Source organism: Triticum urartu, chromosome 5 (genome assembly GCF_003073215.2).
Source record: "Triticum urartu cultivar G1812 chromosome 5, Tu2.1, whole genome shotgun sequence".
Classification (NCBI taxonomy): Eukaryota; Viridiplantae; Streptophyta; class Magnoliopsida; order Poales; family Poaceae; genus Triticum; species Triticum urartu.
Window position 1 is genome coordinate 641,013,080 of NC_053026.1, and position 10,197 is coordinate 641,023,276.

A 10,197-nucleotide genomic window follows, 5' to 3' on the forward strand; every position below is an offset into this window, starting at 1 on the left:
GGCCACTATCCTTGCGGTGACAATCTGGCACATTTGGGAAGCTAGGAATGCTGCTAGGAATGAAGCTGAGGCCCCTCATCCACGTGTTTCAGCTGCTAAGATACGTGCATATATGGAGATGATTATGATGCATCTTTTTAATCCAGTACCTGCTCATAGGCGTGAGACTCATGCTTCTAGCTCCAGTTGGTCTCCGCCGCCATCAGGTGCTGTTTTAATTTACTTTGATGCTGCTGTTTTTGCTAATCTCAACAAGGCTGGCTTGGGTGTGGTGGCGCTGGATCATGAGGGACAGTGCACCCTCGGTGCTCCGAGCCCCTTTTTGGAGATTTCGATCCAGAGATCGCAGAAGCCTTAGCGCTTCGCCGTGCGGTCTTTCTGGCTAGAGATGAACATTTCACGCATGTGACTTTCGTCTCCGACTGTCTCTCTCTGGTGCAACGAATCAGTTGTAATATTCGGGACCGTTCAAATGTGGGCTCTGTGGTTATGGATATCAAACAAGCGGCCCTAGCTTTCACACCTTCGGCCTTCAAGCCTGTTCCTCGGCAATGTAATTTAGTGGCCAATGTTTTGGCCAACTCTTGTAAGAGTTATAGTTTGTTCTTTATTTCGCATTCTGCTCTGGATTGTATCCGGAAGACCTTGTATGACTTTATTACTTAATTAATGAAATCCCGATGTTCTCTCAAAAAAAAGCATGGCTAGGATGTTAGAACTAATCTTGTTATTAGTGCGTACGATTAGATATGTTTATATCATGCTTGTAGTTGAGCTGCGGCTGTATGTGCACGTCAGGTTGTGTTCACGTGCACAAGGCAAAGCTAATTATGCATGGTAGTTAGATGCATGCGTTAAAGCTCCGCGAGTCCGACGGCCGAGTTGCGTGCAGGTAGAGATGGAGTAAGAATCGGACGCATAAGTTGTGGCATGCGCCAATTCAACTAGAGGCCTGCAAAAACTTGGAAGCGACTCAAGCAGGGACGTGTGGGATTCGGCTTGCCTGCTCCTTCCCCATGCTTTCATCCGTGCTCTCACTTCATCCTACGGTTGTTTTTTTTTCTAATCTAATCATCTCCCCCCCCTGATTTTAAGGGGTGGGGCCGGACCTTATTTTGTTCCAATCAAATCAAGCCACGTACGCGGAAGTATGGATGGGCACACGCCGGGGAAGCAGGAAAGTCTCGTCCGGAACATGTGTGTGCTGTTAGTCAGTTGAGTAATAACCGGACCAAACCAATGTGTGTGGCTGGCCGTTGTGTGTGCATGGATGGCAGAAATGGTGCATGTGTGTGCATGCAGCTAGGTAGTTAGTTAGTGGGTCAAAGTAGTGGCGTGAGTTTAGATGGCATGGGTGCTTACCGTGTGTATAAATAATCATTTCAGTCAATGAGTAAAGAGGCCGGAAGGGCTGAGAAAAGATGTAGCACTTGTAATTGCCAAGGAAGTGCCTCACGGCAAAGCTGGCTCGTTTTCTTCCTTGGTACATGCGTGTGTGTGTGTGTCCTCGTGTGCATCAGAGTATTCTTGCGAGGAACCATGAAAGAGAAAGGATATAGTTGTGTGAGATAGAGGAAGAAGAAAGCCGTGCTGCAAGGAGAGGCAGCACCAACATAGGAGGAGGTGGTGTCGATGGCGGATGGCCTATAGGAAGGGATGCCGTCAGGGCATTTGAGGCTCTTATTGGGCCCTTCCCTGCAGTTGAGGTAGAAGACGCCTGGCGGGTAGCCACCGTGAAGATCGATCTACCGGAACATGACGGCGGCACAGTCGGTGCCTTTGACATCGTTGATATAGTTTGCGTATGGGCACGCGAAAGCCTTGAACGCCACGCAACACGGCGCCGGATCGAGCGGGGGCCACCTGCAACGGCTCGTCAACACTGTTGAACCGTTGAGTAAATAGGCAATTTCTCGATTAAATTAATCCACGAGTAAATCACTAGCATGGCATTGACACAAATAAACGCATACTGATATTCAGTCAACCTAGCACATAGTACGCTAATTGCGGAAAGATCTATGTATAACGCTAGCATGGTTAAAACAGAAAATAGTAGGAGCGGGATAAACAAGTTATACCCTCCAGTAGGCCATGCAGAGGCCGCGGCTTTGGTGGCAGCAGCGGCGTCCTCGGCAGCCTTCTTGTCGGCTTCAGCTTTCTCGGGGGCGGTGGACATGGTGATGATGAAAGCGACGCAGATGTAGAGGAAGTAGATGATCAGAAGCGAGCAGTCGCGTAATCGCTGTCCAAAAACCTATTTACCCCTCACCCAGTACAGGAATCAGAAGGGCGTGGTTTCGGAGACCTGCTCTCCCGTCGACCGTGTACGCGGCGGACGGGATGGAGTCACCGGCGGCAGCAGCAGCAAGGGAACGACGGTGGGCGTGCGCGTGGGAGCAGATGTGATCTGTTCGTGGTCGCTAGGGTTAGGAGACACCGCACACTTATATAGGTGCAGCCGCGTGGAGAGACGTGAGCTCGACCCACGTCCGAGTCCGTGACACCCGATCCGACGTCTCAGATCGTGGCCCAGCTGTCAGAGAACTCTCCGTTAGTGACTGGCAAAAATAAGCGCGTAGGTGTGAGCTCGGCTCGGCTCAATCCCGCAACCCGCGGCGCGGCGTGACGAGGCGTGTCGTGGCGAGGCGGGCGGCGGAGGAGGAGTGCGCGAGGGCCTCTTCTCTTCTCAAGCTTCAATAGCATGTAGAAGAGAAACCCTTATAAGGAGGTCCAACTCCTCTTCCATTTCCGGGATGGGACTAAACTTCCCACTACACCTAGTGCCATATAACCCACATGGGCCCTTAGAAATTTTTCAGAAATTGCTATATGGGCCTAGAGCCCATCTCAAATTTCAGCAATCCCCCACCAGATCTCGAGGGCCCATTGTGTCCTCTGTTCCAATTACTGTTTCGATATACCAGTGTTTCAGTGAAGACCTGTTAAGGTTGAGCTTCACCTAGAGCAAGTAGTTACACTCCTTCACAACTGAACAATGGACTATGCCTTGAATTGTCAGTTTGGCGTAAAGAAGTTTCACCACATGTCTTACTAGTACTAGGCTGCCGAAGGCTGACCCCTCGGGTGGAGCATATAAGTCACACTCCTGGCCTATTCATCAGCTTACTAGAGATCACCCCAATCTCATAGACTGTGACCAGCAGTCGGGCTCATATGGGTGTGTTCCTCCAAAGATCGCTCTGTAGGATAGCATCGTGCTTATATAAGCTTCGGAACACATTAAGACAGTAGTCATCCTACCATACAGTATCGAGAGTATTGCATCTCCAAAGGAGTGGGTTAGTATAGTTACTCTCCTAAGTTCACCACTGGCTTGTTTTTCCAGGTCCTAATTCACGGGATCTCCGATCACATAGGTTGGGTTACTACCATGGCAACTCATGTGGGTCTCATACCCATCTCCCTTGATGCATTATCTATCACTACACGTGATAGCCCTTTCGTAAAGGGATCTGCCAGATTTTTAGCCGTATGGACATACTCCAATGCTATCACTCCGGAGTTTCTTAATTTTCTGACAGCCTTTAATCTCATTCTTATGTGTTTGTTGGACTTCATGTTGTCCTTTGAATTTTTCACCTTGGTGATGACAGTCTGATTATCACAGTTCATAAGGATAGCCAGAACCGGTTTATCAACCAATGGCAAGTCCATCAAAAGATCTCGAAGCCATCCTGCTTCGACACCAGATGTGTCTAATGTTGTTAATTCTTCTTCCATTGTCGATCTCGTTAAGATCATTTGATTGCAAGACTTTCAGGAAACAGCGCCACCTCCAAGAGTAAACATATACCCAGTTGTGGCCTTCATCTCATCAGCATCAGAGATCCAATTTGCATCACTATACCCTTCAAGTACCGACGGGTACCCGATATAGTGAAGTCCATAGTTCATAGTACCTTTCAGATAGTGCATAACTCTTTCAACAGCATGCCAATGTACATCACCCGGTTTGGAAACAAACCCACTCAGTTTTCTCACAGCAAACATGATGTCAGGCCTCGTTGCGCTCGCTAGGTACATCAGTGAACCAATGATTTGAGAGTATCTCAATTGATCTATAGTCGTGCCTTTGGACTTCCGAATCAACACGCTAGGATCATATGGTGTTTGAGATGGTGTGCAGTTCGAATATCCAAAACAACTCAACACCTTCTCAACATAGTGGGATTGCAGAAGTGTAATCCCACCCTCATTATCTCTTAGTAGCTTGATGTTCAAGATAACATCAGCCACACCAAGGTCTTTCATCTCAAAGTTCTGAGACAAAAACGACTTGACCTCCTCAATGACTTTGAGGTTGTTTCCGAATATTAGTATGTCATCAACATACAAGCACCGTATAACTCCTTCGCCCCCACCATGGCGATAGTATACACATTTGTCAGCCTCATTAACAATGAAACCAACAGATGTCAGAGTTGTATTAAACTTAACATGCCATTGCTTAGGTGCTTGCTTCAGGTCATATAAAGATTTCAACAACCTACACACATTTCTTTTTTGACCATCTATCACAAAGCCATCTGGCTGTTGCATATAGATTTCCTCATTTAGCTCTCCATTCACAAAAGTCGTCTCAACATCCATATGGTGGACGAGAAGACCATGCAAGGCCTACAACGAGAGTAATACTCTAATGGTGGTCAGTCTAGCCACAGGTGAACAAGTATCGAAGAAATCTTCCTCTTCTTTCTGGTCATAACCCTTGGCCACAAGCCTAGCCTTTTACTTTTCAATCGTACCATCGGGCCTATGCTTCTTTTTGAACACCCACTTACATCCCAATGGTTTGCAACCACAGGGACGCTCAATGATCTCCCATGTCCCGTTAGCCATGATGGAATCCATCTCACTACGGACCGCATCCTTCCAGTAGTCAGCTTCTGGAGAGGCATACGCTTCTGAAATAGAAGTAGGAGTATCATCCACGAGGTACACGAAGAAATCGATGCCAAAGGTCTTTGCAGTCCTTTGTCTCTTGCCCCTACCAAGGGTTTCCTCGTCATCCTCCTCGGGATTTTCATCATGTGTTTGTTCATAATATTCCATAGGGATGGCAGGGTCAGGAGTCTCCTCAGATTTCTATCTAGAAGTGCTTTGCATATCTCTCATAGGAAAAATATCCTCGAAGAATATAGCATCCTTAGAATCCATAATTGTACCGACCTTCTGGTCAGGTACCTCAGATTTCACTACTAGAAATCTATAGCCAACGTTGTTCTTAGCGTAGCCCAAATTAACGCAGTCCATAGCCTTTGGTCCAAGCTTATGCTTTTTGGGGATCGGCACATTGACTTTCGCCAAACAGCCCCAAGTACGCAAGTACGAGAGTGTTGTACTTCTCTTTGCCCATTTCTCATAGGGAGTGATCTCATTATCCTTTGTCGGAACTTTATTCAGGATATGACATGCCGTCAATATAGCCTCCCCCCACCATGCCTTGGATAAACCCGATGTATCTAACATGGCATTAACCAAATCAGTTAGAGTACGGTTTTCCGCTCGGAAACCCCGTTTAACTGGGATGAATAGGGAGGCGTCCTCTCATGAATAATGCCATGTTCCGCACAGAAGGAATCAAACTCACTCGAGAAGTACTCTCCACCACAATCTGACCGGACTCGTTTAATTTTCTTTTCAAGTTGATTCTGAACTTCTGCCTTATAGATTTTAAAGTAGTGTAGAGCCTCATCTTTAGTATTTAACAGATACACATAGCAATACCTAGTGGAATCATCTATCAATGTCATGAAGTATTTCTTTCCACCTTTAGTCAACACACCGTTCATCTCACAAAGATCAGAATGTATGAGTTCTAATGGTGCCAAGTGTCTCTCCTCCGCGGCCTTGTGAGGTTGCCTAGCTTGCACACATGAAAGGCACTTAGAACCTTTGGCTAAAGTAAAACTCAGGATTAAATCCAACTTGGCTAGCCGCGTCATAACACCGAAACTAATGTGACAAAGACGTGAATGCCAAACTTCAGATTCATTAACATCCGAATGAACATGGTTCATGACTTTATTACAAAAATCAGCGAGGGAAAGGCGGAACATCCCTCCGCTCTCATAACCTTTTCCAACAAAGAGTCCATATTTCATAACAACTAATTTATTAGACTCGAAAACCAACTTAAAGCCTTCTCTACATAGAAGGGAGCCACTAACGAGGTTCTTCTTGATGGCGGGGACATGCTGCACGTTCTTCAGCTGCGCGATCCTTCCCGAAGTAAACTTCAGATCGACCGTGCCAACACCATGAACAGAAGCACTCGCGCCATTCCCCATCAATACGGACCCGTGGCCTATGACCTGGTAAGAAGTGAACAATGAAATGTCAACACACACATATACACCTGCACCTGTGTCCACGCACCAATCGGTGGGCTGAAACACTGAAAAAATAGTAAATAAATTACCGTACCCAGGTGCACCATTCTCATTGTTGTCCACAATCATGTTGACGGACTTGGAGTCCTGTCCTAACATCTTGTACTTGTTTGGGCACTTGTTGGCCCAATGTTCAACCAAACCACAAGTAAAGCATCCCTCATCCTTCTTGTTCTTCTTGAAGGTCTTCTTACCCTTCTTCTTAAAGTCGGTATTGTGTTGGACACCATTCTTTCCCTTGGGCTTGTGGGAGTTGAAGTTCTTCTGGTTCACCATGTTGGTGACAGAAGTCCCTTCTGCCCCTTTTTCGTGCGACTCCTTTGCCCTTGAATTCTGCTCAACACTCAGATGGCCAATGACATCCTCCACAGAGAATTCACACCTCTGATGTTTCAGAGTGGTGGCAAAGTTCCTCTAGGAATTAGGGAGCTTAGCGATTATGCAGCCCGCGACAAACTTTTCCGGTAACTCACACTTCAGAAGTTCAAGCTCCTTAACAATGCATATTATCTCATGAGCCTGCTCCAATACAAGACGGTTTTCAACCATCTTGTAATCGTGGAACTGCTCTATAATATACATCTCGCTCCCGGCATTGGTAGTCCTTGGCGACATGCACATGTAAATATGCGTCGACCAGTTTATCTCCGATCATGCTAAGAACTGCTCCGAGGAACACAATGGTGGCCTCCTTGAACGCCTTCTCCTGTTCAGGAGCAATCGTTCCTATGGAGACATCAGTGACTCAGAACACGTTCATAGCCGTGAGCCATAAAGTGGTCTTAGTCTGCAAACGCTTAAAATACGAACCAGTAAAATTATCTGGTTTCAGTGCTGCGGCAAAGCCACTTGCCGAAAAATTCCTACACATAATAGGTTTTTGGATTGTTGAGTAAACAGGCAATTTCTCGATTAAATTAATCCACGAGTAAATCACTAGCATTGCATTGACACAAATAAACACATACTGATATTCAGTCAAGCTAGCACATACTACGCTAATTGCAGAAAGATCTACGTATAACGCTAGCATGGCTAAAACGGAAAACAGTAGGAGCGGGATAAACGAGTTATACCCTCTAGTAGGCCATGCAGAGGCCGCGGCTTTGGTGGCAGCAGCGGCGTCCTCGGCGGCCTTCTTGTCGGCTTCAGCTTTCTCGGCGGCGGCACGTTCGACATCGGTGGACATGGTGATGATGAAGGCGACGCAGACGTAGAGGAAGTAGACGATCAGAAGCGAGCAGTCGCATAATCGCTGCCCAAAAACCTATTCACCCCTCACCCCGTACAGGAACCAGAAGGGCGTGGTCTCGGAGACCTGCTCTCCCGTCGACCGTGTACGCGGCGGACAGGATGGAATCACCGGCGACAGCAGTGATACGTCTCCAACGTATCTATAATTTTTGATTGCTCCGTGCTATATTATCTACTGTTTTGGACAATATTGGGCTTTATTATCCATTTTTATATTATTTTTGGGACTATCCTATTAACCGGAGGCCAGCCCAGAATTGTTGTTTTTTGCCTGTTTTTGGGTTTCGAAGAAAAGGAATATCAAACGGAGTCCAAACGGAATGAAACCTTCGGGAACGTGATTTTCTCAACGAATAAGACCAGAGAGACTTGGACCCTACATCAAGAAAAGAAAGAGGAGGCCACGAGGTAGGAGGGCGCGCCTGCCTACCCTAGGCGCGCCCTCCACCCTCGTGGGCCCCCTGTTGCTCCACCGACGTACTCCTTCCTCCTATATATATCCACATACCCTCAAATGATCAGATACGGAGCCAAAACCCTAATTCCACCGCCGTAACTTTCTGTATCCATGAGATCCCATCTTGGGGCATGTTCCGGAGCTCCGCTGGAGGGGGCATCGATCATGGAGGGCTTCTACATCAACACCATAGCCCCTCCGATGAAGTGTGAGTAGTTTACCTCAGACCTACGGGTCCATAGTTAGTAGCTAGATGGCTTCTTCTCTCTTTTTGGATCTCAATACAACGTTCTCCCCCTCTCTTGTGGAGAACTATTCGATGTAATCTTCTTTTTGCGGTGTGTTTGTTGAGACCGATGAATTGTGGGTTTATGATCAAGTCTATCTATGAATAATATTTGAATTCTCTGAATTCTTTTATGTATGATTGGTTATCTTTGCAAGTCTCTTTGAATTATCAGTTTGGTTTGGCCTACTAGATTGATCTTTCTTGCAATGGGAGAAGTGCTTAGCTTTGGATTCAATCTTGCGGTGTCCTTTCCCGGTGACAGTAAGGGCAGCAAGGCACGTATTGTATTGTTGCCATCAAGGATAAAAAGATGGGGTTTTCTTCATATTGCATGAGTCTATCCCTCTACATCATGTCATCTTGCTTAATGTGTTACTCTGTTCTTAACTTAATACTCTAGATGCATGCTTGATAGCGGTTGATGAGTGGAGTAATAATAGTATATGCAGGCAGGAGTCGGTCTACTTGTCTTGGACGTGATGCCTATATACATGATCATACCTAGATATTCTCATAACTATGCTCAATTCTGTCAATTGCTCAACAGTAATTTGTTCACCCACCGTAGAATACTTATGCTCTCGAGAGAAGCCACTAGTGAAACCTATGGCCCCCGGGTCTATCTTTATCATATTGATCTCCTATTACTTAGTTATTTCCTTTGCTATTTACTTTGCCTTTATTTTACTTTGCATCTTTTATCATAAAAATACCAAAAATATTATCTTATCATATCTATCAGATCTCACTCTCGTAAGTGGCCTTATAGGGATTGACAACCCTTATTTGCGTTGGTTGCGAGGATTTATTTGTTTTGTGCAGGTACGAGGGACTCGTGCGTAGCCTCCTACTGGATTGATACATTGGTTCTAAAAAACTGAGGGAAATACTTACGCTACTTTGCTGCATCATCCCTTCCTCTTCGGGGAAAACCAACGCAGTGCTCAAGAGGTAGCAAGAATGATTTCTGGCGCCGTTGCCGGGGAGGTCTACGCAAAAGTCAACATACCAAGTACCCATCACATACCCTTATCTCTCGCATTACATTATTTGCCATTTGCCTCTCGTTTTCCTCTCCCCCCACTTCACCCTTTCCGTTTTATTCGCCCTCTCTCTCTCTCCTTCCTCCCTCTCTATTTGCCTCTTTTTTCCTGCTTGCTTTCTGTTTGCTTGTGTGTTAGTTTGTTTGCTTGTCGTTATGGCTAGTCACTTATCTTCTCCGTTGTCCCCCGAGAATGAAATTCTAAATTTTAATCAAAGGGAGGGAGAAAATCTAAAAGATGCTTGGTATAGAATCTGCAATGCTCAAAATAGATCTACTAGGAAGCAATCCACTTCCGTTCTCCTTCGCAATTTTCATGTAGGCATTACTCCTTGGCACCGTTATGTTCTTGATACTATTACCAGAGGGAACTTTTTGGGTAGCCATACTTTTGATTCTTATAATGCTATGTTAGATTTATTTGGCTCACCCCCTCTCTTGGTTAATGGAACTATATTAACTTTGGAGCATGTAATGCAAAGGCTTGAAATTATTGAAAATAAGATTTCTACCGTAGAATTAATTGAAAATTTGGATAAAAAGAGCCACAGCCAAAGCTCTCAATATGGATCTAAAGTATGAGTTACTTTGAAAGATATTAAAGAAAAGGAACCCATAGTTAATGAGAAAATAAATCACGATTCCGTTAGGATCGATAAACTTGAGAATATTATGACTAACTTGGGAACCGCTTTTTCTTCCGTAAATAACACTCCAAGTCCTTCCACTAAAGTTGCCA